This window comes from Canis aureus, chromosome 8, assembly GCF_053574225.1.
Source record: "Canis aureus isolate CA01 chromosome 8, VMU_Caureus_v.1.0, whole genome shotgun sequence".
In the NCBI taxonomy this organism is placed as follows: Eukaryota; Metazoa; Chordata; class Mammalia; order Carnivora; family Canidae; genus Canis; species Canis aureus.
Genome location: NC_135618.1, coordinates 40,143,858 through 40,170,078, shown reverse-complemented (window position 1 = coordinate 40,170,078; position 26,221 = coordinate 40,143,858). Strand labels below are relative to the sequence as shown.

General features: G+C 39.8%; 1 long non-coding RNA gene and 1 pseudogene across 2 annotated transcripts in view; both read right to left on the bottom strand.

Moving 5' to 3' along the window:
* Positions 1–26,221, bottom strand: part of LOC144318908 (uncharacterized) — a 36,758-nt gene that overhangs the window by 7,015 nt on the left and 3,522 nt on the right. Inside the window, exon 1 of one of the 2 annotated variants that reach the window (XR_013384868.1) lies at positions 19,750–20,726. The exons of the other annotated variant lie outside the window; for it this stretch is intronic. This is a non-coding gene — a long non-coding RNA (uncharacterized LOC144318908). Of the gene's footprint in view, positions 1–19,749; positions 20,727–26,221 lie in introns of those variants that run through there. 2 annotated transcript variants of the gene reach the window in all.
* Positions 22,497–22,606, bottom strand: LOC144319869 (U4 spliceosomal RNA; annotated as a pseudogene).

Here is a 26,221-nt window from a genome sequence, read left to right as displayed (position 1 = left end):
GAGCTCAATATAACCCAAGGGGAACAAACCTTAAGAGACCACCACCAAGGTACATCATAATCAAATTGCTGAAACCAGAGTCAAAGAAAAAAAATCGTTAAAGAAGCTGGGCTTTTACAGAGCACATTATGTACAGTCCTGGCCTTGGGTCCTGCTGCGCAGCTCTGCAGACCACTGCTCACCGCTGCCAAGATGTCTACAGGTGCAGCTGCCTCTGGCAGTCACTGGAGACTTCAGCAGACACAGAATCTAGCAGATGAGACAGTGGACATCATGAGAGTCGATACAAGGTGTTGAAAAGAGAAGAAGCTCTCAGAGTGGGGCATCTGGTGGCTCAGTGGTTGAGTGTCTGCCTTTGGCTCAGGGCGTGATCCCGGGATCGAGTCCCACATCGGGTTCCCTTGCAGGGAGCCTGCTTCTCCCTCTGCCTGTGTCTCTTCCCCTCTCTCTGTATCTCTCATGAATAAATAAATAAAATCTTTAAAAAAAAAAAAGCATCAGCAGCTCTCAGAGTTAGATGATCATACAGATAGGCCTCAGGCAGGAGTGTCCCAATTTGAAACAAGTGCTGCCAAGTTGACAAGAAAGTATCGGGGAAGAACTCCAAGATGTGGGCAATAGGGATTGTCGTTGTGGCCATCATCATCATCTTGTGTGGGATGTTTCCCTGAGAAGAACCAGTGAAACTCTAGCCTGCTGTTCAAAAATCCTTTTCAAGGCTTATGACTTAGAACCTGATATAATCTTGAGCTCCCCTGTCATTCTATCGAAAGTGATTACGTTTTTTGTTTGTTACTATAAAGTTTAATTTCTAGGAAGCGGGTCTTTGTTTTCATTAAGCACTCCAAACTTGAAGTGCAGCCACCTGGTCCACATCTGGCCCGGCGCCTTCCCAGACTGCTATATGGCTGATGAAGAGGATCTCTTAAGTTCCCGAGTGTCATATCTTAGAAGTAATGTTGTCTGATTAACTGTCGTTAATTCCAGTTAAGGGAATTTGTTCCAAGTTAGCTATCCCTGTTTTATGGTAATCTTTGGAACCATATATTAAATGTTTAGGTAATCAGATTTCCAATTTGTGCCTTATAGAAAGAACACTATTGCTTAACACAAATCTGTAACAATGACAGGCTGTGCCTTATTTTGCTATTATAAGGGAACTCTCTACTGTTTGTAAGCACTACTGACTCTTTTTTAAAGAAAAATATTTTCTTTATTTATGACAGACACACAGAGAGGCGTAGAGACACAGGCAGAGCGAGAAGCAGGCTCCCTGCAGGGAGCCCGGTGCGGAACTCGATCCCAGGACCCCGGATCACACACTGAGCCAAAGGCTCAGGTGTCCCAGCACTACTGACTCTTGAGCTGTATTTATAATAAAATGCTGTTAGAGTTTTTGCTCTTATATTAGATATGAAGATGTTTACTTGTTATGTTTTATCACTTGTTAAAAATACTTTAATCAGAAATAGCCTCTTTAAGACATTTTTATAGAACTATGGCTATGACCAAAGTTTCTATTTTCCCAAAAAGCTAAATGCCAGTACGATGTCCTTGATTCTGATCCTGACTGAGAAATTTTAAAAAGTGACAAATGGAAGTTACGGTCCCCTTCAGAATTAAAATTATAAGTTAGGATGTAGAGGCTCACGTACAAACAGGCCTTTCTTGCCTGTGGAATGCTGTCGATGGTGCAGTTCCCCTTCTGATTTCAGCACTTCTCCCAGGGGTTAGAGAAGGTTTAGGCTAGACTCTGCCATTTCATACCTCAAGACTGAGTTCTACCCCATAGTTTGCAGACTGTCAGCTGTGGACTCCAGTAGGTTTCTAATAATTATGTGAGCAACAGTTCTGTAGCCTTCAGGTGAGACCTTCTGTGAACTGGTCATTAACTGGCCCTGTCCCCAGAGATGATAACTTTCTGGAGTTTGTTTCCTATTTTTTTTTAACATGCTATAAGTTTATTTTAAAAACATATTTAGCATGCTGAATTTAAGAGTTTGATTGATTGTTCAAAGAGATTGCATCTCTTAAAAGGCTCCTTTTCACAACTATTTAATGGATTAATTAAAACATACTTATTTCTTAAGCAGTTGGTATCTTACTATAAAAAAAAAGGTGCAGCAAATTCCAATCCAAAGTACACAATGATCACACTTAATAAGAGCCACTGAAAATGGCAAAGTCTCCCCCAGGCCCTCCTCAGAGAGTCTCCTGCAAAGAGGAGACCGTAGAGGCTATGCGTCCTCAGATGCTCTGTCCCCACACAGCGCTGCTAGCAGTTCTGTGAAAGGCACAGAGACCTGAGATAGTAGAACTTTTTCCTATTTTTGTCCATATTCTACTTCATAAATCTGTCCTCTAAATTATGCTTTCATTTAGGCATTGGTCAAGGGTGGATGCCTCTCTTCACAGCAGACAGGGAACCAGAGGCACTTTCCTCAATGTCACAGACTGCACAAGATGCTGCTTTGGAAATAGCTTTGTCATCTGAAAGACATGTTGTGTATGTGAGACTTTCATCATAGGGGATGTAGCTTACGGATGGGAATTCAGGTAGTAATGAAAATAGGCAACGGGGTGCTAAGGGAGAAATACGGAGGTATTGCCACTCTGACACACTATTACTGGAGGATTCCAAAATTTTTGTTCGCAGGCTAGCATGTGACTTACAAAGCAACAATAGCTCATAGGCACCTGGATGGCTCAGTGGATTCAGCGTCTGCCTTCGGCTCAGGTCATGATCCCAGCATCCTGGGATCAAGCCCTGCATTGGGCTCCCTGCTCAGCAGAGAGCCTGCTTCTCCCTCTGCTGCTCCCCTTTCTTGTGCTTTCTCTGTCAAATAAATAAAATCTTAAAAAAAAAAAAAAAAAAAGGCAACAACATTTCAAGTGACCAGGACACTGGCTCAGTTTTAGCATCTGTTCCCTGAACATCACTGAAATGATGTGATGTTGAAGATATGCCCTGTGGGGTGTTCATCTGTGAGAAGAAAGAAGTGCTGGGACATTAGCCCACCCTTGGCTCAGGGGCTTTTGCCGGGTCTGATTCTGAAGCCTTGGTGCTCCCTCCTTGCCTGATGCCCAGTCAGTCCCATGTAACCCACTGGCTCCTGCATTAACCCAGGGATACCTCACTTGTATTTGTGCATTCAGCTGGGAACATGCCCGTTGTAATAAACCTAATAAACTGTTTATAAACATGAAAAAAACCCACATTATATATAGATAAATATGATAAGAATGATAAGCGACTTCTGCTATAAGCTGGGGAACAATGGAATGACATCTTTAAAGCACTGAAAGGGGAAAAAAAAAGTGTCACCAGGAATTCTTTTAATCAAAAACACCTTTCAAAAATGAAAGCAAGGGGGTGCCTGAGTGGCTCAGATGGTTAAGCAACTGCCTTCAGCTCAGGTCATGATCTCTAGGACATGGGATCGAGCCCCACATCTGGCTCCCTGTCTGCTTCTCCTCCCTCTGCCTCCCTGCCCCTACTTGTGCTATCTCTCTCCCTCAAATGAATAAAATCTTTTAAAAACAAAAAACAAAACAAAAAAATGAAAGCAAGGAACTTCCACTTTCTAGTCCGGCATGTAAGGAGTTTAGAAGCAATCACTACTGTTTTTATAATAAAAAAGCTAAAACAAATTGAAAAACAACTCTTTTTAGGTCCATCAGAGAACTGAACTCACAGGATAAAACACTGCCCAAACGATAAGAACAGGCAAATACAGAAAATCTGTATTTGGAGGAGAAACCTGGGCAGGAAAAATCAAAGTATAACTGATGAATCACTAGAGGTCCCATGAGGACAAGCTCAAATAAATAAAACTAGGGAAGGCTCATTCTTAGAGGGACTCACATACCTCTGTGAGTTTTACCTGCCAAGTTCTCACAGTGAAGGTCAATGAACAAAACCTCTCAGGCTTCAGGCAGGGGAAGGGGAAAAGAAGCCATCTTGAGATAGGCCCAGAACATTCTGTTCTAAACAAAGCCTGAGCTCAAGGCAAATTGTTTTACCAGAACCCAGCTTACTGAGATTCACCAGAATCTATCTGACTTAGGGGAAGGAAAATGTCTAACTCTAGCCCCCTCTGCCTTCCTGTTTCACCTTAGAGGGGGGCAAAATCCAAAACCAAACAGCACTTGTGAAGGTCACGTGAAGGTCACAGGTCAGGGGCATAGGTTCACTAAGCCTGAGACCTAATCACAGAACAAGAGATTACTTTTTTTAAAAGATTTTATTTATTTATTTATTTTAAAGATTATTTATTCATGAGAGACAGAGGGGGGCGGGCAGAGACACAGGTAGAGGGAGAAGCAGGCTCCCTGCAAGGAGCCCAATGCAGGACTCGATTCCAGGACTCCAGGACACACCCTGGGCCGAAGGCAGGTGCTAAACCACTGAGCCACCCAGGGATCCCCTAAAGATTTTATTTTTATGACAGATTAGATAAAGGGTTAGTATCCAAAATCTATAAAGAATCTACCGAATTCAACACCCAAAGAACAAATAATCCAATCAAGAAATAGGCAGAAGACGTAAACAGACATTTCTCCAAAGAAGACATACAAATGGCCAACAGACACATGAAAAAAAAATGCTCCAAGTCACTCGGCATCGGGGAAATACAAATCAAAACCACAATGGGATGATACCACTTAAACCAGTCAGAATGGCTAATATTAACAAGACAGGAAACAACAAATGTTGGTGTAGATGCGGAGAAAGGGGAACCCTCATACACTGTTGCTAGGAATGCAAGCTGGTGTAGCCACTCTGGAAAACAGTATGGAGGATCCTCAAAAAATTGAAAATAGAGCTACCCTATGACCCAGCAAATGTACTACTGGGTATTTACCCAAAAGATACAAATGTAGTGATCTGAAGGGGCACCCTCATCCCTGTGTTTATAGCAGCAATGTCCACAAAAGTTTAACTATGGAAAGAGCCCAGATGTCCATTGACAGATGACGGATAAAGATGATGTGGTTTATTTATAAACAATGGAATATGACTCAGCCATCAAAAAAAAAAAAAAAGAAATCTTGCCATTTGCAATGACTCTAGTTGGAACTAGAGGATATTACACTAAGTGAAATAAGTCAGTCAGAGAAAGACAATTACATGATCTCATACATGGAATTTAAGAAACAAAACAGAATCATAGGGGAAGAGAGGAAAAAATAAAACAAGACAAAATCTGAGAAGGAGATAAACCATAAGAGACTTTTTTTTTCTTTCTTAAGATTTTATTTAGGACGCCCAGGTGGCTCAGCGGTTGAGCGTCTGCCTTTGGTTCAGGGTGTGATCCTGGGGTCCCAGGATCGAGCCCCACGTCGGGCTCCCTGCGTGGAGCCTGCTTCTCCCTCTGCTGTGTCTCTGTGTCTCTCATGAATAAATAAATAACATCTTAAAAAAAATAAAGTTTTATTTATTTATTTATTTATGAGAGACACACACACAGAGAGAGAGAGAGAGAGACAAAGACACAGGCAAAAGGAGAAGCAGGCTCCATGCAGGAAGCCCGATTCAGGACTTGATCCCAGGACTCCAGGATCACGCCCTGAGCCAAAGGCAGATGCCCAAGCGCTGAGCCACCCAGGCATCCCGCCATAAGAGACTCTTAAACATAGGAAACAAACTCAGGGTCCCTGGGGGTAGGGGGACAGGGTAACTGAGTGATGGGCACATGATGTAATGAGAGCTGTGATAGAAGACTGATTAATCACTGACCTCTATCTCTGAAACCAATGATACATTTTATGTTAACTGAATTTAAATAAAATAAAAAATAAAAAGATTTTCTTTTTAAATCATCTCTGAACCCAACGTGGGGCTCAAGCCTCTAACTCTGAGATCAAGAGTTGCACACTCTACCAACTGAGAAAGCCAGATGCTCCTACAGATCCCTCTAACAACATCAGTAGGGCTCCTGTGTAATAAGAGGGGCATACAACTAAAAAAACTGTACTTCTCAGACCTTACCTAATAAATAATTTAGGGAAACTCAAAGACAACAAGGACACCAGGGGAAATTTTAGCTCTGATACCTACTTATATAGCAAGCAGTAAACACATCCTAACTTATAGCTAGGTAAACTAAAACTTCAAATAAGGGCATACATATCTTTTTTAAGATTTTTATTTACTTATTTATTCATGAGAGACACACAGAGAGAGAGGGGCAGAGACACAGGCAGAGGGAGAAGCAGACCTCATGCAGGGAGCCTGATGTGGGACTTGATCCCGAGTCTCCAGGATCACGCCCTGGGATGAAGGCGGCACTAAACTGCTGAGCCACCAGGGCTGCCCAGGGCATACATATCTTAAGCCTCTTTTACCCAGTACATCATGTCTAGCTTTCAAAAAATTCCAAAGCATACTAAAATAACAAACATATACTTTGAAGAGACCAAGCAAGCAGAGAATCAGTCTCAGATATGGCAGAGATGCTAGAATTATCAGACAAGGAATTTAAAACAACTATGATTTTTTAAAGATTTATTTATTCGTGAGATACACACAGAGAGATAGAGACATAGGTAGAGGGAGAAGCAGGCTCCCCGATTCCAGATCTGGGATCACGCCCTGAGCCGCTGAGCCACTCAGGCGTACCAAAGCAACTATGATTAATATGCTAGAGCTCTAATGGGAAAAAGTGGACAACATGCAAAGAGAGATAGGTAATGTAAGCAGGGAGACAGAAAGAATGAAAAAGAAATGCTGGCAACCAAACCAAACCAAACCAAACACCTGTAACAGAAATAAAGAACACTTTGATGGGCTCATCAATACACTAGACACAACCAAGAAAAGGATCAATGAGCTGGAGGAAATGCCAATACAACTTTCAAAACTGAAATGAAGAAAAAAGAATGAAAAGGATAGAACAGAATATCTAAGAATTGTGGAATAATTACAAAAGGTGTAATCTATCTGTGGTGGAAACAGAAGAAAGGGAGAAAGGAGAAGAAACATGTGACCCAACAATGACTGAGATTTTTCCAGAATTAATAGTAGAGGGCAAACCACAGAAGCTCACAGAACACTAAATATATATAAAAATTACAAATATAAGAAATCTGTACCTAGCCATCTCAGATTCAACCTGTACAAAATTAAAGACAAAGAGAAAATCATAAAAGAAGGCAGTAGGGGACAAACCTCAGCTATAGTGGAGCAAGAATAAGAAGTGTATTTATGTGCCTTGTCATCAGAAACCATTCAAGCAAAAGAGCAGAGAAATATTTAAGGTGTTGAAGAAAAAAAACTAAAGAAAAATAAGGAATTTATAAGATGAACAGAAATTAAGGGAATTTGTCACAGGATAGACATAACTACCAAAAAATGTTACAAGATTTCTTCAGAATGAAGGAAACTGACACAGGTCAGAAACAGATCTACATGAAGAGTGTTAGAGAAAGAATAAATAGGGGTAAAAATTTTTATTTTTCTTATTCTTCATTGACCTAATGCATAACAGTTGTCTCAAAATAATAATTTCAACAATGTAAGCAGTAATTATAGTTTCTTTACAAGTGAAGTGAATGATAATGAGGTCATAGGGGGCAGGAGGAAGGGACTGGGGATATTCTGTTATAATGCACCTGCACTACCCACAACACAGTAGAGCATTATTTGAAAGTGGACTTGTGTTAGTTGCAAATATAAACTGCAAATTCAAGAGCAAGCACTTAAAAAGAGTTTTTTAAAAAGTATAATTGATAAGCTAAAAGAGTAGAAAAATGTAGTCTATAAATATTCAATTAAAGTCAACACTATGAAATGTAAGTCAACCACAAGAAAAAATGTGGAAAGCCCTCAAATACATGGAGGTTAAAGAACATCCTACTAAGAATGAATGAGTTAACCAGGAATTAAAGAAGAATTTTAAAATACATGGAAGCAATGAAAATAAAAACATGACAATCCAAATCCTTTGGGATGCAGCAAAGGCAATCCTAAGAGGGAAGTATTGCAATACAGGCCTACCTCAAGAAGCAAGAAAAGTCTCAAATACACAACCTAACCTTATACCTAAAGGAGCTAGAAAAGGAATAGCAAATAAAGCCTAAGCCCAGCAGAAGAAGGGAAATAATAAAGATTAGAGCAGAAATAATTGATAGAGAAACAAACAAACAAAAAATCCAAAACAGATCAATAAAACTAAGAGCTGGTTCCTTGAAAGAATTCATAAAATTGATAACCTCCTAGCCAGACTTACCAAAAAGAAATGAGAAAGTACCCAAATAGATAAGATCACTAGAGGAGAGATCATAAGGAACACCACAGAAATACAATTAGAAGATTATGAAAAATTATATCCCATCAAACTGGGAAACCTAGATGAAATGGACAAATGCCTAGAAATTTATAAACCACCAAAACTGAAACAGAAGAAATAGAAAATTTGAGCAGACCCATAACCAGCAAAGAAATTGTATCAGTAATCAAAAATCTCTCAGCAAATAAAAGTCCTGGGCCAGATGGCTTCCCTGGAGAATTCTACTAGACATTTATTTTATTTTAGTTTTTATTTTTATTTTTATTTTTTTAATTTTTATTTATTTATTTATGATAGTCACAGAGAGAGAGAGAGAGAGAGACAGAGACACAGGCAGAGGGAGAAGCAGGCTCCATGCACCGGGAGCCCGACGTGGGATTCGATCCCGGGTCTCCGGGATCGCGCCCTGGGCCAAAGGCAGGCGCCAAACCGCTGCGCCACCCTGGGATCCCTTTATTTTAGTTTTTAAAGATTTTATTTATCCATTCATGAGACACACACACACAGAGAGGCAGAGACACAGGCAGAGGGAGAAGCAGGCCCCACGCAGGGAGCTGGATGTGGGACTCAATCGCAAGTCCCCAGGACCAGGCCCCAGGCCGAAGGTGGCGCCAAACTGCTAAGCCACCCGGGCTGCCCTAGACATTTTTTTTAAAAGATTTATTTATTTATTTATTTATTTATTTATTTATTTATTTATTTATTTAAGAGTACACAAGGTATGGGGGGGGGGAGGCAGAGGGAGAGGGATTAGCAGACACCTCACTGAGCAGGGAGCCTGAGGCAGGGCTCAATCCCAGGACCTCAGGACCATGACCCAAGCCAAACGGAGACAAACACTTAACCAACTGAGTCACCCAGGTGCCTCCCTACCAGACATTTTTTTTTTTATTTTTTTAAAGATTTTATTTATTTATGATAGTCACACAGAGAGAGAGAGGCAGAGACACAGGCAGAGGGAGAAGCAGGCTCCATGCAGGGAGCCCGATGTGGGATTCGATCCCGGGTCTCCAGGATCACGCCCTGGGCCAAAGGCAGGCGCCAAACCGCTGCGCCACCCAGGGATCCCCCTACCAGACATTTAAAGAAGAGTTAATACCTACTTTTCTCAAACTGTTCCAAAAAATAGAAATGGAAGGAAAACATCCAAACTCATTCTCCAAAGCCAGCATTACCTTGATTCCAAAATCAAAACTCCACTAAAAAGGAGAATTACAGGCCAATAACCCAGATGAACATGGATGCAAAAATTCTCAATACTAGCAAATTGAGTTTAATGGCATGTTCAAAGAATTATTCACTATGATCAAGTGGAATTCATTCCTGGACTGCAGGAGTGGTTCAATATTCACAAATCAATCAATGTGATATACCATATTAATAAAAGAAAGGATAAGAACCATATGATCCTGTCAATAGATGCATAAAAAGCATTTGACAAAATACAGCATCCTTTCCATAAAAACTTTCAACAAAGCAGGGGTAGATGGAACATACCTCAACATCATTAAGGCCATTTTCAAAAGATCCACAGCTAATATTCTCAATGGGAAAAACTGAGAGCCCTTCCCCTGGGTCAGGAACAAGACAAGGATTTCCACTCTCACTATTACTACTTAACATACTCCTGGAAGTCTTAACCTCAGCAATCAGACAATAAAAAGATATAAAAGGCACTGAAACTGGCAAGGATGAAGTCAAACTTTCACTATTTGCTGAAGATATGACACTTTGTAGAAAATCCTAAAGACTCCACCAAAAAATTGCTAGACCTCATATGAATTCACCAAAGTCATAGGATATAAAATCAATGTGCATTTCTACACACCAATAATGAAGCAGAAAAAGAAATCAAGGAATCAATCCCATTTGCAACTGCACCAAAAATAAGATACTTAGGAATAAATCTAACTACAGAGATAAAATATGTGTACTCTGAAAACTACAGAACGCTTATGAAAGAAATCAAGAAAACACAAAGGAATGGGAAAATATTCCATGCTTGTGGACTGGAAGACCAAACATTGTTAAAAGTCTGTAACCCAAAGCAATAGACATATGTAATGCAATCCCGATCAAAATACAATCAGCGGGGCAGCCCAGGTGGCTCAGAGGTTTAGCACCTGCCTTCAGCCCAGGGCATGATCCTGGAGTCCCGGGATGAAGTCCCATGTGGGGCTCCCTGCATGGAGCCTGCTCCTCCCTCTGCCTGTGTCTCTGCCTCTCTCTCTCTCTCTTTCTCTCTCTGTCTCTGTCTCTCAAGAATAGATAAAATCTTTTTAAAAAATACAATCAGCATTTTTTCACAGAGCTAGAATAATCCTAAACTTTGTAATGGAACCACAAAAGACCTGATTAGTCCAGCAATTCTGAAAAAGAAAAAAACAAAACTGGAGGCATCACAATTCTGGATTTAAAGCTGTATTACAAAGCCATAGTCATCAAGACAGTATAGTACTGACTCAAAAACAGACACATAGATCAATGGAACAGAACAGAGAAATGGACCAGAAATGGACCCACAACTCTCCAGTCAACTAATCTTCAACAAAGCAAGAAAGAATATCCAATGGAAAAAAAGTCTTTTCAACAAATGGTGTTGGCAAAACTAGACAGCAACATTCAGAGGAATGACACTGGACCACTTTCTTACACCATATATAAAAATGAATTCAAAATGGATGAAAGACCTTAATATGAGACAGGAGACCATCAAAGTCCTAGAGGAGAACACAAGCAGAAACCTCTTTAACCTCAGTCACAGCAATTTTTTTACTAGACATATCACCAAAAGCAAGGGAAACAAAAGCAAAAATGGACTACTGGGACCTCATCAAGATAAAAAGCTTCTGTATGGCAAAGGAAACAATAAAAAAGACTAACAGGCAGCCAATGGAATGTGAGAAGATACTTGCAAATGACATACCTGATAAAATATCCAAAACCTACAAAGAACTTATCAAATTCAACACCCCAAAAAATCAATAGCCCAGTTAAGAAATGGGCAGAAGACATGAATAGACTTTTCTACAGGATAGCTAACAGACACTTGAAAAAGTGCCCAATATCACTCATCATCAGGGAAATACAAATCAAAACCACAATGAGATACCACCTCACAGCTGTCAGAATGGCTAAAATTAACAACACAAGAAACAACAGGTGCTGGCGAGGGTGTGGAGAAAGGGGAACCCTCTTGCACTGTTGGTGGGAATGTAAACTTGTTACAACCACTCTGGAAAACAGTATGGAGGTTCTTCAAAAAGCTAAAAATAGAACTACCCTACGATCCAGCAGTTGTGCTACTGGGTATGTACCCAAAGGATATGAAAATAAAGATTTGAAGAGGTATATACATCCCAAAGTTTACAGCTCCATTATCAACAATGGCATGGAGAAAGCCCAAATGCCCACCAACTGATGAATGGATAAAGAAAATATGGTATATTTATATATATAAATAATGGAAAGTTACTTAGCCATCAAAAAATGAAATCTTGCCATTTGCAACAACATAGATGGACCTAGAGTGTATTATGCTATGTAAAATAGGTCAGTCAGAGAAAGAGAAATACCATTTGGTCTCATACATATGTGGAATTTAAGAAAGAAAACAGACAAACATATGGGAAGGTGAAAAAGAAAAAAAGGAGAGAGAGGAAACAAGCCATAACAGACTCTTAATGACAGAGAACAACTGAGGGGTGATGGAGAGTGATGGGTGGGAGATGGGCTAGACGGGTGATGGCTATTAAGGAGGGCACTTGTTATGATGAGCATTGGGTGTTGTATGTAAGTGAGGAATCACTGAATTCCACTCCAGAAACCAATATTTCTGGAGTTAACTACCTAAACTGGTAGGTACCAACTGTTAACTACCTAAAATTTAAATAAAAATTATATTTTAAAAAATTATATAAAAAGCCAATGGTCTAACTACACCATTTATTTTTTTTAAGGTTTTATTTATTTATTCATGAGACACAGAGAGAGAGAGAGAGGCAGAGACACAGGCAGAGGGAGAAGCAGGCTCCACGCAAGGAGCCCAACGCGGGACTCAATCCTGGGATCCCAGGATCACACCCTGGGCTGAGGGGACGCTAAACCACTGAGCCACCCGGGCTGCCCAAACTATGCCATTTAAAAGACAGATTGTCAGAGGCACCTGGTTGGTTCGGTCTGAAGAGTATGCAACTCTTAAAAAAAAAAAAAAAGAGTATGCAACTCTTGACTCTTGGGGTCATGAGTTGAGCCCCACAATGGACATAGAGATTAAACTTTAAAAAATAACTTAAAAAAAAGATTGTTAGAGTGGATCAAAAAAACAATACCCAACTATGTGATGTCTTCAAGAAACACACCTTACCTTTATTTTTTTAAGAGAGAGTGTGAGCAGGGGGCAGGGAGGGATAGAGGGAGACAGACGAAGAATCCCACACAAACTCCATGCTCAGCACAGAGCCTGACATGCAGCCAGATCTCAGGACTGAGATCATGACCTGAGCCAAAATAAAGACTCAGACACTTAACCGAGTCACCGAGGCTCCCTGAAACTCACTTTAAATACAGAGATACAGATTGATTAAAAGTAAAAAGATAGACAAATAAACACTATGTTGACACTAATCAAAATAAAGCTGGAGTAGTTATATTAATTTCAGACAGAACAGACTTCAGAGCAATGGAAATTATCAGAGATAGTTGCATTACATAACAATAAAAGGATCAATTCTTTAAGAAGACATAATAATCCTTCATGTGTATGCATCTAACAATGGAGCTTCAAAATACATGCAGGAAAAACTGATAGAACTTTAAGAAAAGACAAATGAAACCACTACAGTTGCAGACTTCACTACCCCTCTAACAGAAATGGACAGATCTAACAGGCAGAACATAGAACATAGAACATAGCTGACCTCAACAACACCTCAACAACACTCATGTAGAGATTACTTCAACCAACAGCAGAATGTGCATTCTTCTCCAGCTTACATAGAATATTCCCCAACACAGACCACATCTGGGACATAAAACACATCTTAAGAAATTTAAAAGAATAAAAATCATGCAATGTCTACCCTCAGCTCACAACAGAATTAAACCAGAAATGAGCAACAGAAAAATAGCTGGAAAATCCCCAAACACTTGGATATTAATCTACACTTCCAAATAATACATTATTATATTATTTAAAGAATAGAAATTTCAAGAGAAATTAAGAAATATTTTGAACTAAATGAAAATATAATTTACCAAAATTTGTGAGATGCAGTGTGAAAGCAGTGCTTAAAGGGAAATTTACAGTATTGAAGGCTTGTATTTGAAAAGATCAAAAATCAATAATCTAAGCTTCCACTTTAGAGAAAGAAAAAAGAGCAAATTAATTCCAGAGTAAGCAAAAGAAAAATAATTAAAATCAGAGCAGAAACCAATTAAATTGAAAATAGGAAATCAAGAGAGAAATTCAAGAAACAGAAGCTGCTTCTATGAAAAGATCAATGGAATTATACACCTCTAGCTAAGATAACGAAGAAAACCAGATGATACATATTACTAATAAGCAAAATGAAAGAGGGGACATGGCTACAGATCCCATGAACATTAAAGGGATAATAAAAGAATATTATGCACAACTCTATGCTCACAAATATGATAACTTAGAGGAAATGGACCAATTCCTTAAAAGTACAATCTGCCAAAATTCACACAGAAATGGAGAACCTGAGTAGTCCTCTATTTAATAAAGAAATTCAATCAATGAAAACGTTCCAAAACAGAAGTTATCAGGCACATTTGGATTCATTGGAGAATTGTGCCAGACATTTAAGAAGAAATTATACCAATTCTCTATGGTCTCTTTCAGAAGAGGGAATACTTTCTAAGTCATTCTGTGAGGTCAGCACTACCTTAATGCCAAAACCAGACAGTCTTTGCAAGAAAGGTAAACAGCACACTAGGATCTCTTGTGGACATAGATAATAATAATAAAAAAAATCCTCTGCAATATATAAACAATACAAACCCAAATAATGTATAAAAAGAATTATATATCATGAGCCAGAGGAATTTATTCCAGGTATGAAATGTCTGTCCAACATTCAAAAATAAGATAAATCATCATATCAATAGGCCAAAGAAAAAAATGTGATCATATTAATAGACACAAAATTCAATACAAATTCACAAAATTCAATACCCATTCAATTAAGAAGAAAAAACTTCAGCCAACTAGAAACAGTGAGGAACTTCCTCAACATTATTCACTTCGTAAGTGGAGACATAATATACAATTTAGGCCACAAAGAGAAGCTGGAGACAAGACTCTTTGGGAAGGTAAGACATTCAAAAACAGCTGTGCGTTACGTGGGTGGCTTAGTCAGTTGAGTTTCTGACTTCTGATTTTGGCTCAGGTCATGATCTTGGGGTCACGAGATTGAGCCCTGCATTGTGCAGTCAGCTTGGGATTCTCTCTCCCTTTCCCTGATCCCCTCCCTCTACTCACGCTCTCTCTAAATAAATGAATAAACAAATAAAATATTTTTTTAAACAAATAAAATATTTTAAAAAGAAACAGCTGTTTGTATGGAGGAACTGAAAAAGTCACTCACAGACTCAGGCAAAACACAGCCTCAGAGATTACCTTAAACTTTCACCTTAGGCTGATCCCTAAACTCAGATCAAATCCATTAAATCAGTGAAGGACTGACCAAGCACAGAGTCTGCAAGGACAGGTAGAAATGGCTATTTTTTTCAAATACCTAATTTTCAACAAAAGAAGGTATACAGAGAAATAAGAAAATATGCCCTATTTGAAAAATAAGTTGGCAAAACCATTCCTAAGGAAGCATAAACATCATACTAAACAAAGACTTTAAAACAGTAGTCTTATATATTCAATTCAAAATAGCCATCAGAAAGATTAATATGCTTGGCAATAAACAACTAAGGAGGCAAAAGACATACACTGACAAGTACAAATCACTGGAGAAAGGAATTAAAGAAGGCATACAGAAACACAAGACATTGTGTCTTCCCAGACTGGAAAACTTAAGATGTTACAACTATCCAAAGTGACCTACAGATCCATGTAATCCCCACCAAAATCTCAAGAATAATCTCTTTCACGGGAATAGAAAAACCTATCTTAAAATTTGTATGGAATCTCAAGGGAACCGCAAGATAGCCAAAAACAATCTTGAAAAAGGATAAAGGTCTGACACTTCCTGACTGTGAAGCTTAATACAAAATTACAGTAATCAAAATCGTGTAATACGAGCCTAAAGACAAGCACACAGACCAATGGAATAGAATAGAGTCCAGGAACAAACCCTTGCATATAAGGTCAAATTGTTTTCTATACTTTATCATCAGTATGTCTGTAGAGGAAAAAACACAGCATATACAGGGTTCAGTACTAGGTGTGATTTCAGACACCCACTGGAGGTCTTAAATTGTCCCCCACAGATAAGGGGGGACCAATGTATATTAGGCAATAGGATTTCCAGTTCCACACGCTAGGAGCTTGGAATTTGCCACCCCATCCTAATGAGTAGTGAAACGCTGAGCTGACTAAAAATCAGTTATTCTTGGATCTATGAGAGGGGAGGACACAATCCAAACTGCTGCCCAAAACGTTGGAGGGACAAACAGATGAATTCAGAAAACTTATGTGTATTACTAAGTGAAAGAAGCCAATCTGAAAAGGCAACATTCTACAGAATCCCAACTATGTTTGGGAAAAGGCAAAACCATAAAGACTAAAAAGATTGGTAGTTGCCATGGCTCAAGGAAGGAGAGATGTGTGGACAGGTGGAGCATAGGAGATTTGGGGGGCCCTATTTTTTTAGGGCATTGTCAAGTACCCTGTATGATACTGTAATGATGACGTTTATCAAAACCCACAGAATTTAAAACACCAAGAGTGAACACTAACATAAACTATGGACTCTTAACTTATACATTTATCAAAACCCACAGAATTTAAAACATCAAGAGTGAACCTTAACATAAACTATTGGACTCTTACTTCTTTTTTAAGATTTTATTTTTAAGCAATCTCTGCCCCAAACATAGGGCTTGAACTCACAATCCCTAGATCAAGAGTTGCACACTCTACCGACTGAACCAACCAAGTGCCCCTTGGACTTTAGTTAATAATAATGCATCAGCATTGGCTTATCAACTCTAACAAATGTAGTAGCACACACACGTGGGATAGTAAAATTAAAGGAAAATGTGGCGGGGGAGAGTGGAGGGAGTATTTGGAAACTGTGCTTTCAGGTCAATTTCTCAATAAACTTAAATCTGCTGTAAAAAATATAGTCTATGAATCTTTCAAGACTAAAATGAGGATAAGATTAACTTCTGGTGTGACAACACAAAAAGTTATACTGACCTGCTCCCCAGTAAAACTGATGAAAGCCATAAAAACACAACTCTCTAACGTGTCTGGAAATGGTCCTAAGGGTAAGCAGCATCTACGAACATCCATGGACTTTTCGGAATTTGATAAGAAAGTCATGAGTCTGAGGTATTTGAGCCAAGACTGCTCCCTTCCTCCCCAAACCCAGCTCAGCAAGTGGAGACCTCCTCCCTCTCCAGACTACTGCCATCAAGCACACAGCACCCAGCCAGAGGAGCTCTAGTCCCTGGAAGAGCAGGACTTCAGATTTTCTTTTTTTTTTTTTTTTTTTTTTTTTTTTAGGACTTCAGAATTTTATTCTGCCCTCAGCAGCTTGTTCCTGAAGCTAAGTCTCAGGTGAATGTGGTAAAGAGGGGGGCTTCCTTCTTCTGTCCAGCCCCTAACTCATGGAAGGGAGGCTCTATCTTGGGCAGGATGATCTGAGAGTGCTGGGGCCCTGATCACCTTTGTCTCGGCTTATAATGTGGTAGATTCATGCCAGAAGCTGAGTGGATCTCATTGTTGCCTCCCCTTCCCCTCTGCCCAGCACTGAGAGTAGAGTGTCTTTCAGAGAAAAGCTTACCACTGGCCTACCCAGCTCCACAGTTCTGGCTTGGAGATTTTTATCTAGGATAGAAACCAACCAGAAAGCATCAGCTCCTAAATTCCTCCTTAGGAACTGACTTCATTTACATAAGAGGGTGAAGATGTCCAGGCCCCATGGGGATTTCAAGAACAGTGGAGGTTGTGGTAAAAGGCAGTTGGGAGGAGATTCAAGATACAGGCTAAACCACAGGCCAGCAAGTTCACAGGAAAGAACAGGGAAATAACACATGCTGGGAGAAGCTGTCCTGGGATCAGAATAAATGTCACACACTGACTTCAGAAACTATTTCTTCAATGGAGCCAGAATTTAATAGGATTAGTTTATACAGAGATTTATGGATCTTAACTGTAGTCAGGCCATTGGTACACAGTAGCAACAACATGCCTCATGAACTAAACAACATGGGCCCACAAGACAGAAACAGGCTTTAGCGGAGGTAAGCACCAATCCAGGCATCATGGGACAAGCTGAATTCATTTTCAATGAGGAGCAGCAATAAGAGGAAAACAATTTATTAACTATTGGCAGATTAGAGAAAGTTTTCTTGTAGTAGGAAAGCAAAGGATGGGAGTCAGCCTGGAAAGATGAGGCTTTACTGAAGTGGGTCAGGTCAACCCAGAAAATAATATGAATTAACACAAGGACCAGCACTGGAAAGGGGCTTGTGTTCTGACCCAACAAAGTCTCTGGACTATTTTAATACACTTGGATGCTCAAAGACCATGGGGCAATGGCTTTCCATCCTAACTGCTGAGGCTTGAGGCACACCTATGGGAATCCTGTGGCCCTCCAAACCCAGGAAGTTCTCTAGGGGCATTTGTAATTTACATCAATGTGTTGTGACTGCCTTCATCCCAGAATAGGTGAGAATAAGAGGTATATCCTGTAGTACCACTAGCCGGTCTAAGAACTATTCTACACAGCACTTGGGTCTTCCCTGTAGAGGGAGATGAGCCCTGTTCTATAACACACAACAGAGACCAGTCTCAGTAGAAGCCTATGAGCTGAGATGGCTAGTTTTGTTCGCAATTAACATGGAACCCAGAATAACCGAGTCACGGTCAGTTATAATGATGCCTGCTCATGACAATATCTGGCATATATACAAGGGTCAATTCTGTTGGGAAGATAAAGCAAATACCTCTGTAATTCACACTGATTTGTTCTGTGATGAAACTGAAATGTACCACTATTATACTACAACATGGTGTAACACTTGTGTTCTTGGTAAGATTCAACTACTTCATGTAAGTAGGTCTATGGTAATACTGATATTAAAGATAACATCTATTGGAAGATTGAGTTAAAGCCTCCTCAGGATCTATGGAAAATGGCCTGAGAAGAACTGGATCTAGCTAAACTTCAGCTGATTTCTTTTTTTTTTTTTTTTTTCAGCTGATTTCTACACTAAATAGTTCTGGACAAGCTTATCATAAAATACAAAGAGCAAAAATTCAACATAAAACCTTTGTTTTTAGTTCTTCCAAAACCAATTTGGCTCAATCTTTTCATAAACATAGGGGTTCTACGTACGAATACATGCCAGCATGAATAAACACAAAAAAACACCATCCCTTCTTTAAATCACTTGTTATAAAAAGTATTCTCAATGAAAGAACTAAATATAGTTGGCAAATATCCTAAGCATTTCTGACTATTCATTTACCCCTCACCCCCACCCCATTCTGTGTGCCTAAGGGACAGCTTGAGACTCTGAACACACACAGCCTTGGCCAAACCAAAGCGATAGCTTTGGCAGAAGAGTCTTCTTCGACCAAAGAGCACTGTGATTGGCCTGCTGACAGCAACTCATCTGGTATGTTCTGCTACAGGGCATGTTTGCGCTTACTGCCATTCAATGGAACAAATGCGGAGAGCAGGAGTTTCTTTTTTTTTTTATTTTTATTTTCATTTTTATTTTTTTTATAATAAATTTATTTTTTATTGGTGTTCAATTTACCAACATACAGAATAACCCCAGTGCTCATCCCGTCAAGTGCCCCCCTTCGACGGGCACTGAGGGGCCACTTGATGGGATGAGCACTGGGTGTTATTCTATATGTTGGCAAATTGAACACCAATAAAAAATAAATTTAAAAAAAGTGCCCCCCTCAGTGCCCGTCACCCATTCACCCCCACCCCCTGCCCTCCTCCCCTTCCACCACCCCTAGTTCGTTTCCCAGAGTTAGGAGTCTTTATGTTCTGTGAGAGCAGAGGTTTCAAGTGAAGAGTGCTACACCCAGGATTGCTGACAATGGCCCAGGGTCCACCAAGGGACGCTGAAGGTGCCACAGACAGTGGCACTCGATGACCCCTACATCATACCTCTTTTAGGGGCTCCTTTGTTTTCCTTCTCATCTACTCTTTCCCTTTCTTTTCTGTGTTACACTTAACAGGGACCTTGCTTAGCCCAACAGGTGTCACAAAAATAGTCATCAACCACCTACTGTACAATCTTAGACCCCTCAATGGCAGATGATTCTGTTTCTGACCATAGCTCCAGACACCTCTGCGAGCACAAGTGGAGAATCTGAGGGCAGAAAACACATCAATGGTGAAAATTCATTTCAACACTTGAGGATATGGGGCCACAGGGAGATAACGACATTTCTTCTCTCATTACATTCACAAAGGAGCAGCAGCAGGAGGTCGAGGGATAACCATTCCCTCTCATCATTCCATATCATCACCTCAAGTGTTTATGGGGCCACAAACTGTGGACTATGCTAGGCTCTGTACAAAGCAAGCTCTACTCTCTCATAAGACGTGCAATTCGGGAAATAAAAGCATTAGTCACTTCTGTTACATAAGAGCAAGTCAAATGTATCTTTGGGAAAGGCAAAAACAGTATTAAACTGAAGTGAATGTAAAGTACTGGTAAGAATCGTGGGAGCAGATGGTGTCAAGAGAATCAGATTTCACTCTGGAGGATAAAGGAACAGTATATTACAGGATCTGAATGTAGAGAGGGAACCCAATTACTGGCTGGTGGAGGTGAATGCTAGATGCCTCAGTAAAGTTTAGAAAGGCTAAAAGACAACTGTTACATAGAAAATGCAAAAAAGGTAGCTGAAGATCCACCCTAAAAGAGAAGGTTTTAACAAAAATGTTCTACTGGGGGGGGGGGGGATGGGCCTGAGTGGCTCAGTTGTTAAGTGGCTGCCCTCTGCTCAGGTCATGATCCCAGGGTCCTGGGATCAATCCCTAGGGCAGGCTCCCTGCTCAGCAGGTAGTCTGCTTGTCCTTCTCTCTCTGTCCTTCCCCCTTGCTTGTGCTTGCCCTCTCAAACAAATAAATTAATTAATAATATTAAAAAAACAAACTCTATAGTCCTGAACTTAAATAGAAATAGTGGGACACCTAGGTGGCTCAGGAGTTGAGAGTCTGCCTTTGGCTCAGGGCATGATCCTGAAGTCCAGGGATCAAGTCCTATATCGGGCATCCGGCTCCTTTTGTGGAGCCTGCTTCTCCCTCTGCCTGTGTCTCTGCCTCTCTCTCTCTCTCTCATGAATAAATAAAATCTTTTAAAAAATAATAAAATAAAAAATAAATAAATAGTAGAGGGCACCTAGGTGGCTCAGTTGATTGAGCATCTAACTCCTGGTTTTGGCTCAGGTCATGATCTTATGGGCTGTGAGATAGAGCTCCATGTCAGGCTCTGGAGTCAGTGTGGAGTCTGATTCAGATTCTTTCTCCTGCTCACTCTCTCTCAAATAAATACAATCTTTAAAAAAATAAAATATGGATGTCTGGGTGGCTCAGTGGTGGAGTATCTGCCTTGGGCTCAGGGCGTGATCCCAGAGTCCTGGGATTGAGTTCTGCATCACGCTTCACACAGGGAGTCTGCTTCTCCCTCTGCCTATGTCTCTGCCTCTCTCTATATACCTCTCATGAATAAATAAAATCTTAAAAAAATAAAAAATTAAAAAGTAGAAATAGTATGAACTCATAATATTTTCTCTGAAATATATATACTTCCTAGTTCTCATCACTGACAAGGCAGGCCTGGAAACAATGGCTAACCCACCAAAGAGCATCCCTAATACCAAGACTGTGATCCTGAAACACCATTTCCCACTAAAAGAAACCCAGGTTTCCTGGAGAGATTGCTGATTCCAAGTATGGGTGCAGGAAATGAGCCTGAAACATCCTGATACACCAGTAGAGGAGTTCAGAACGTGCCACCCTAAAATAAGCTGTATTGGCATATTGACTATGTGAGTAAAAGGCACTTGAAAACAGCAAATATAAGAAAAAACACTCCTTCTTTTTCTTAAAAACAGATGAAATTCCCATATAAGAGAAGTCTTCTCAATAGAGAGTAACAATCTTATCATCAAGGATGAAAAGTTGAGACAGAGAATTCTAAAGACAGACCTTGTTAAAAATAATTCTTATCTTCTTCACCACAGACTTTAGTCACTTTTTCACAACTGCTTCTTCATTCAATCTAATACAAAACCAAGTAAGTTTCATCATTTCTCTGGGTCAAGGCTCCCATGTCATTTAAAATTTGTGTTACAAAAATGTGTATGCCTTTCTCCTGAGGTGTCTTATGTTGATTTAATTCTCAGGCCCAGCCAACAGAACCCTAAGAAGGTAGAGGTAAAATTTTGCTTCTCCTATACCAGGTATCAAAGTAGCTCTGAATGACTGCTAGGATTGTGTCAAAAAGACTCAGGAGCCAAGTTAGAGGCTCTCACTGACCAAAGATGGGATTAATTGGGCTTCAGTAAGAACAGTAACTTCAATGAACTGAAACCTAATGAATAATTTAAATCGATGAGTTGATAATATTTTAAATATTTGAGAGCGAGAGCAAGCAGACAGGGGGTAAGCGCACAGGAGAGACAAGCAGACTCCCTGCCAAGTGTGGAGCCTGATGCGGGCCCAGTCCCATCACTCTGGGATTACTACCTGAGCCAAAATCAAGAGTTAGAGGCTCAATTGACTCAGGGGATGATCCAGGCACCCTGATAATCATACATTAAAAGAAAATTAAATGGTCATCTTTTGAGAATGAAAGAGAACCAATTCACTACATTGAAAACTAGATAAAGGAATCAAAGATCTATCCTGCCTTTCCTATATGGCCTACATCTCAAGACTAACCAACCAGTAGGTAATGGGAACTCTGTCCTTATAATCCCAACTAATAGAACAAAATTATAATTAGAATATCACTAATCATGTAATCTCCAATGAAGTAACAGATCTAGCCATTGAGCATCAATGGCTGTTCTTTTTTCAATTAGCAATAATCGCGCCTCGGATAAACCTCATTGGCTACGATACTGAATGGCTGTTCTTTTTTAAAAAGCCAACACCCAGACATTATATGCCTCTCAATAAGTGAATACAAACAACACTATAATCTTACCAAAGGATTAAATCCTAGCCTGATACAACCTCTGGGTCCAGCTTAAAAATTTACAGGAATTATAGAGGACAGAGGAACATGTCAAACTGTAATGCAAGTACAACAAGCAAAATCCAAACTGGAAAACTCTACAAATCAACCTCCAATGTCCTTCAGCAGATATAAGGAAAAAAGCAATTGAGGGGAAACATGTAGATTAAGAGATTTAGAAGCATATTCGGTGAGGTGGTCAGTTTGCACTTAAGACACATCTGGGCTGAGTCCTGGATCTGCTTTGTTAGCTTTGTGACCTTGGGAAAATTATTTACCATGAATCAATTTCCTCTAAGTTAGTACAATAATATTTACCCCAAGAGGTTTTTCAGAGGATTAAGGGAGATAATGGATGAAAAAAGCCAAAGAAAGTGCCTAGGACATAACTCATAAATGTTCTTTTCTTCCTAGAGGTAAAACCCAGTATTATTTGGGGCCAAGTTCAGGTTCCACGAGTTTCCCTTACTTGGGCACTGAAGTGGTGGAGTTCGGTAAGCATCGACTGGGGTCAGCTCAGGTCATGATTCCAGGGTTGGGAGATGGAGCCCCGCATTGGGCTCCACACTCAGCAGTTTGCTTAGGATTCTCTCTCCCTCTGCTTCCCACCCTGCCTGCCCATGCACATACATGTTCTCTCTAGTAAATCTTAAAAAAAAAAAAAAAAAAAAAAAAGCTTCTTTTACTCATTTTATGGAGGCTTTTCAACCTCTTTTAATCTTTGAAATGCTCTTACCCTGTTACGAGTGTAACTAAATAATGTAATGATATGTGCAAATGAGTATGACATGATAAATGTGACACATTTATTAATTTTCCTTTTATTTATAACCAATCTGCTGACTCGATGAAATATTAAGCAAAGCAGCAGAGGAATATCTGAATTTAAAAATACTGCAGATAGGGGTGCCTGGCTGGCTCAGTCAGTAAAGCATGTGACTTGATCTCAGGGTCATGAGTTAGAGCCCTGCGTGGAGTGTAGAGATTACTTGAATAAATATTTTTTTTAAAATACTGAAGATAATGCTCTATTTTTAGTCTGGATGGTAGGTACACTTGCATTTATCAATATTCTTTTTTTTTAAATTTTTTATTTTATTTATTTATGATAGGCACACAGTGAGAGAGAGAGAGAGAGGCGCAGAGACACAGGCAGAGGGAGAAGCAGGCTCCATGCACCTGGAGCCCGATGTGGGATTCGATCCCGGGTCTCCAGGATTGCGCCCCGGGCCAAAGGCAGGCACCAAACCGCTGCGCCACCCAGGGATCCCCATTTATCAATATTCTTTACACTACTTACGTTCTTTGGTATACAACATTTCACAACAAACTATATAAAGTGAAGAACCAGCAGCATTCAGTCTTGAGAGTTTCTTCCTAAGAACTGAGAAGGATTCTGGCTGCATGAAAGAACTGGCAAACTTATAAAAGGCCTATTAGTATAATCATTAAAAATAAGCAAACACATAATCCCATATAAGAGAAGTTTTATACATCTAACATGTATTCCACTGGATAAATCACATGTCTATGCCATATTTTGTTTATCCATTCATCCACTGATGGCATTTATCTTTTGGCTATCAAGAGCAAGAGTACAATTTTTTGCTTAAACTTTTTTCAATTCTTTTGGGTAAATATTGAAGAACAGAATTACCAAGTCATATGGTAATTCTGTTTAACCTATTGAGGAACCACCAAACTTTTTCCACAGCAGCTACACCATTATGAACCTCTAGCAATATATGAAGTTTCTGATTTCTCCACATCCTTCCCAATATTTATTTTGGGGGGGGGTTAAATTTTCTTTTTATGGCTGTCCTATGAAGTGGTATCTCACTGCGGTTTTATGTTTCTCTAATGACTGCTGATGTTGAACATCTTTTCACATGCTTGTTGGCCATTTGTATCTCTTCTTTAGAGAAAGGTGTATTCAAGTCCTTTGCCCATTTTCAAAGTGGGTTGTATTTTTGTTGTTGAGTTGCGAGAATTCTCTGTACGTCGTGGATATAAATATAAGGTCCTTAACAACTTCCTAATGTTCTCTCCCACTCCGTGGGTTGTCCTCCCTATCCCTTGACAGGGTCCTTGATGCACAAATGTTTTACATTTTTATCAAGTCCAACTCTTCTATTTTTGTCTTTTGTTCCTTGCTTGTGCTTCTGTTATCTCAAGACTTCATAGTCAAATCAAGGTCATGATTTATTTGTTTTCTCCAAAGTGTTTTATGGTTTTGTTCTTCCATTTAGGTCTTTCATCCATTTTGAATTAACTTTTGTATATGATATAAAGGGTCCAACTTCATTTTTTTTGTACGTGGATATTCTGTTATCCCAGAACCATTCATTCAAAGGTTTATTTTTTTTTCCCTAAGGAACAGTCTTGCATTCTTTTTTTTTTTAAAGATATTTATTTGAGAGAGAGCACACATTAGCAGGGGAAGAGGCAGATGGGGAGGGAGAAGCAGACTCCACTGAGCAGAGAGCCTGATGTGGGACTCAACCCTATGACCCCTAGATCATGACTTGAGCAGAAGTCAGACACTTAACCGACTAAGCCACCTAGGTGCCCCTCCACATTTTTGTCAATAACCAATTGTCCATGAACATGGGGGTTTATTTCTGGACTCTCAACTCTATTCCACTGATCTCTAATAGGTCTAGTCTTATGGCTGGTACTGCAGTCTTGATTACTACAGCTTTGCAGTAAGTTTTGAAATCAGAAGTGGGCATCTTCCAATCTTGTTCTTTTTCTTTTCTTTTTTTTTTTTTTATGGTAGTCACAGAGAGAGAGAGAGGCAGAGACACAGGCAGAGGGAGAAGCAGGCTCCATGCACCGGGAGCCCGATGTGGGATTCGATCCTGGGTCTCCAGGATCGCGCCCTGGCCCAAAGGCAGGCGCCAAACCGCTGCGCCACCCAGGGATCCCTCTTGTTCTTTTTCAAGACTGTTTTGGCCATTTAGGGTTCCTTGCAATTCCACATGAATTTTAAGATTAGTTTTTCCATTTCTACAAAAAAAGGGCTATTGGGATTTTGACAAGGATCACACTGGATCTACAGATCACTTGGGGGAGGTACTGCCATCTTAACAATATTAAGTGAAAGAGGATTTAATTTTAGTAGAATTACAAATGCCATTATCAACTTAATTGGCAAAAATGCTGTTTTGCAGTTGAGGCCAGTACACGTGCATGGAACCTCTCCTTAAACTCATCTAACAAAATTAATAGAACTATATCACACAAAAGGTAGCAGTGGTAGACAGGGAGAAATGCAGCATAACCCAGAATGATTTCTGTACACTCTGAAACGTAAAGCAGTCATTCTGACTTCAACAATTTTAGCAGTGTAGGAAACAGGATTACACAACAGTAAATAAAAGTTTTTATGACCAAAGAACTGAGAAGACAGACAATTCTCCCCTTGTTCAATATGCCCTTTCCCCAACTCCTGCCAAGAAAAATGAGAGGGAGCTAGCCAGGTTTTGGTTTTGTGATTTATAACCAAA